This window comes from Grammomys surdaster, unplaced genomic scaffold, assembly GCF_004785775.1.
Source record: "Grammomys surdaster isolate TR1022 unplaced genomic scaffold, NIH_TR_1.0 316, whole genome shotgun sequence".
Classification (NCBI taxonomy): domain Eukaryota; kingdom Metazoa; phylum Chordata; class Mammalia; order Rodentia; family Muridae; genus Grammomys; species Grammomys surdaster.
This window is the reverse complement of record NW_021604735.1, coordinates 328,055-333,038: the sequence shown is the minus strand read 5'-3', so window position 1 is coordinate 333,038 and position 4,984 is coordinate 328,055.

Genomic DNA, 4,984 nt, shown 5'->3' with positions numbered 1-4,984 from the left:
TCTTTCTTTCTTTCTTTCTTTCTTTCTTTCTTTCTTTCTTTCTTTCTCTCTGAGGCAGGCTTTCTCTATGTGAGCCCTGGTTGTCCCGGAACTCACTCCGTAGACCAGGCTGGCCCCAAACTCAGAGATCCAACTGCCTCTGCCTCCCAAGTGCTGGGATTAAAGGTGTGAGCCACCACTGCCTGGCAAGTTTTTCTTTTCTTAAGATTTACTTTGATTATTTAAGTGTGTCCCTGTCTGTGCATGTGAGTTTGAATGCCTGTAGAGGCCAGGATGTTGTATCTCTTGAGGCTGGAGTTACAGGAGGTTGTGAGTCACCCAACATGGGTGTCGACAGTGATCTTCTGTCCTCTGAAAGAACAGCCAGTATGTTTCTTAACGGCTGAGACAACATCTCTTCATCTCTGTGGATGACAAGTTTGAAGCTGACTTAGACCACATAGTTGAGACCCTGTCAACTAAGTAAAACAAACAAACAAACAAAAACAAAAAAAATCTGCAAAATATTTAAGGTGTGGAAAGTGGGTCAGTTGACAGAATGCTTGCCTAGCACATAAAAACCCTCAGTTCCATCCCTAGCACCACACAGTACTGGGCCTGGTGATGCCCACCTACCACCCCAGGACCAGTAATGTGGAAGCAGGAAGAGCAGAAGTTCTAGGTCACCCTTGACGTACCCTGTCTCAAAGAATCTTGGTTGAGAATATGTTGAGGTATCTGTGAACAACAGTATGCAGTCAGTGTGTGTGTGTGTGTGTCTGTGTGTGTGTGTCTGTGTGTGTGTGTCTGTGTGTGTGTGTCTGTGTGTCTGTGTGTGTGTGTGTCTGTGTGTCTTGGAGCTTACTGCTTCAGGTAGGTTGGTTATCCGTTGAGTCCTCAGGACCTATCTGCCTCTGTCGCTCAGTACTGGGGTTATAGGTGTCATATACTGTTGTATAGGTGTCATATAGTTATATAGGTTATATACTGCCTTATTTCACTTAAAAACAAAACAAAATGTGATTTTAAACATTCAAACTTAAGTCCTGATGCTCGCACAGCAGGCAGTGATGCGTGGAGCCACCTTACCAGCTCTCGGAGGGAGTGACTCTTCGGATGTGGGGGGTGGTGAGGGCTGACTAGAAGCATTTGTTGATTTCCATGATGTAAATACGCTAGCAGAGGCTGATTTCAAGTTCCCACAATCCACATCGATTCACTGGATAAGCAGATAGGGAGTTGAGGTGGACAATGGGCTCTCCCGAGCTGGTATGAGCTGGCACAAGCTGCCGCCAACACGCCACTGTTCGTGAGTATCCAAATGCGGATATTCAGCCTGCCGTTGGACAGATGCCAGTTCTGCACACTGGGAAGATTCAACTGGGCTTTGAGAGCTCCTGGAGAGCTAAGTGGAGAAGAGGCCGGAGAGATGGTGCAGTCGGTAAACATGCCTAAGAAGCAAGCAAAAGGCCTGGAGTCCTGCTCTAGCACCCACGGCAAGACGCCAGGTGTGGGCACAGGTCTGGACTCAGCACCCGGAGAGGGAATTGCAAGAGGAGACAGTAGGTGCAGGTGTCTGAAAGTCACTGGCCAGCCAGCCTAGCCAATTAGTGAACTCCAGGTTCATCGAGACAACGCCGTCTTAACAAATAAGGTAGACGGTAATAGAGGAAGACATGTGCCTTTGAGCTGTCACCTCTGTCTACATGCATGTGAACCTACACCCACATGTGCACACACACAGCCACATTCGTATCTGTCTGTCTCTGTCTGTCTGCCTGTCTCTCTCTCTCTCTCTCTCTCTCTCTCTCTCTCACACACACACACACACACACACACACACAAACACACACACACACACTCAACAAAAACCAACAAACAAATATTCCAATAGGCAGCACTGATTGCACTCAGCGGGGTACAGAAAAATAAAAGGAAAGAGAATGAAAGGAGAGTGTTGGGGTGTTGGGGGGTGTGAGGAAGGGGGAAGGCAGGAGTTGGGGTGAATATTATCACAAAACTTTAGTGCTCAACTAAAAATAATGAATAAAATAAAATGTAAAAGAGGGTTCAGGTGGCAAGATGACTCAGTGGGTTTAAGAGCCTTTCGGACTCGTCAGACAATTCCAGTTCCATCCATGGGACCTACCTGGTGGAAGGAGGCCACTGACTCCTGCAAGTTGTCTTCTGGCTTCCACATGTGCACGTGGCAAGCGTGTGCAAGTGTGTGCCTGCACTCACACCCTGCACATCAGAAACACACACATGAGAACACTAATAAACTAAATGGAGTAGCAACTGAAGTGTGTGTGTGTTTGTGTGTCTCTGTGTGCTTGTGTGTATATGTGTATGTATGTGTGTGCTTGTGTGTGTATGTGTGTGTGAATGTGTCTGTGTGTGTCTCTGTGTGCTTGTGTGTGTATCTGTGTGTCTGAGTGTGTATGTGTGTGTCTCTGTGTATGTGTGTGTGTGTATATATATATATATATATATATATATTTGTGTGTGTGTGTGTTTGTGTATGTGTGTATACAGGTACCATAGCATGTGTGTAGAGACCAGATGACATCTTGCAAGAGTTGGTTCTCTCTTTCTACCATGAGGATGCCAGGGACCAAGAGGAGGCTTGGCCTCCTAAGTGCCTTTCTCCCCTGAGCCATCCTGACATCCCCACAGGAGGAAGAGATCTTAATGGAGGGAGTCAGGGAGGAAGAGGGTAATGGGATTCATGTGACATGAAGCAGAAAGGAGAATTTGTTTGAGGGAAGGAAGGGAAGTAGCAAAGGGGAGGAGAAGAGGGTGGACAAGGGCAGCAGGGGAGGGGATGGACAAAGTTCAGTGATGGCACGTATCCATGTCAGAACGACACCTGTCACTTCGTATGTTGACTTTAAGAATGAACTTAAAACTTGTTAAAGGAAAAAAAAGCTAATTATTTCAAGCATGATTGCATATGTCTGTAATCCCAGCATTCAGGAGGCCGGGGCAGGAGGATTAGGAGTTCAAGGCCAGCCTGGGCTACATAGTGAACCCCTATTTAAAAAAGAAACATATATATACCTAAAGTGAGTAAACAATTCAAATGAAAGTAAATCTCAGCTTGGGTCGTTAACAGTGGGAGAGCATTTGCATAAAGCCTGGGTTTGATCCCCATTCCTTTTGCAACCACCACCATCAACAACAACAAAAACAAAAAAGCAAACCAGTAGAGATTTTGACTCTACAGGATCCTCCTAGGATGCCCCGCCCACCCCTCGTTCTCTAAGCCCCGGTTTCCAAAGCCTCGGTCATTTAGGCTTTCCCTCCAGTTGGCTCACTGCTCATGCACCCTCATCTCAATTGTGTGACTTTTCCGGAGTAAATGTGAACAAAACTTCCATTTGTCCAGATGTGAGACCAATGACGGATCACAGAAACAAGCCCCTCTTGAAGACAGCTCCAATGGTAAGCCTGAGGACCCCAGCCATGCTAAAAGCCACGTGGAAAAGCTGGGCAATGGAGGTAGGTGTTTAGGAGAGGTGGAGGCAGGAGGATGCCTGGACTCACTGGTCAGCCATCCATACTGAATCAGTGAGTTTCAGGTCAGTGAGATACAAGGAGAGGCCTGTGAGAATAGCCATGGGGTCAGAACGCTGGCTACGAAAGCGTGAAGAGCTGAGTTTGCAACGTAAGCACTCCTGTAAAAAAACAAAACACGGGGGGCGTCCACATGCGTGCACCTGAGACTCCGGCACTGTGGGAGGTAGAGAACCGAGGACCTCTGGGGCTTGGCGGCTGCCAGCCTCGCTCTAGGTGAGAGACCCTGTCTCAAGGGAATAAGATGAACAGTAACAGAGCAGGACACCTGACACCATTCTGCCCTCGACGGGTGCACAAGTACCAGGTTGGACGCACGCCCGCGCACACACACAAAGAAAAAAAGGAATAAAACTAAAGTGGATGGTGTTCCTAAGGAACAACACACAAGGTTTTCACAAATTTGTACACGTGTGCCTGGCTTCTTGTACCCACATACACAAAGACAAACAGAAAAAAGCAACTTGGCCAGGTGCGGTGGCCCACACCTTTAATCCCAGCACTCAGGAGGCAGAGCCGCAGTTTGAGGGCAGCCTGGTCTACAGAGCAAGTTCCAGGACTGCCTGGGCTACACAGAGAGACCCTGTCTCAACACCCGCACCACCCCCCACACACAAAGTAGCACTTCTGGAGCTTCCTGCCCAGTTCGAGGAGCCCCTCCAGAATCTCCTCTTGCTCCCCAGCAGTTGTGAGCTGCTTATCTAAGCTTGGGGAGGGGCCTTGTGGGACTCGTAATTTTCATAAGTGCCCTGAGCCTTGCAGTTTTCCTTAGCTTCCTTGGTCTTATGAGCCTCCTTCCTCCCTCCTGCAGGGAATGCTTCCATTTGGAGGACATAGCTCCACAGTTCCACTCCAGGTGCCTCTCAACCCCTTGCAAATGGTGTAGACGAGGCTCCTGGTGGCCTCGTGTTGCTCAGCCCCATACACACAGTGAGAGAAGTCTTGGTTCTTCTGTCTGCAGTACTGAACAACTGTCCTTTCCTGTTCCTCACCGAGGACATTTTCGGATTCCAGAACACCACATTCTCCTGATTTTCTCCGCAGCTCTCCCTGGCTTCCGCTTTGGCAGTTTGGACAGTGCCTGACCTCTAAATGCTGGAGTTCCTTAGCATTTGGTCTTTGGCCATTTTGTCTTTTCCCTAAGCCATTTTTTCTTAATGACTTCATCTGCTTGAGTGTGCCACTGGCTCTTGGGACTCTGTTCCAAGCTGAGTCCTAGAACAGTTTCCACACAATTCAGTAAACATTTTGGTACCCCAAATCTAAAGCTCTTACCTTCCTCCTCACGTGTCTCCTCTTTGATGCAACAGAGAAAGAGAATGAATTAAAAACCGAACACAACAGCATGTATGTATGTATGTATGTGTGTATGTGTGTATGTGTGTATGTGTGTATGTGTGTATGTGTGTATGTGTGTATGTGTGTATGT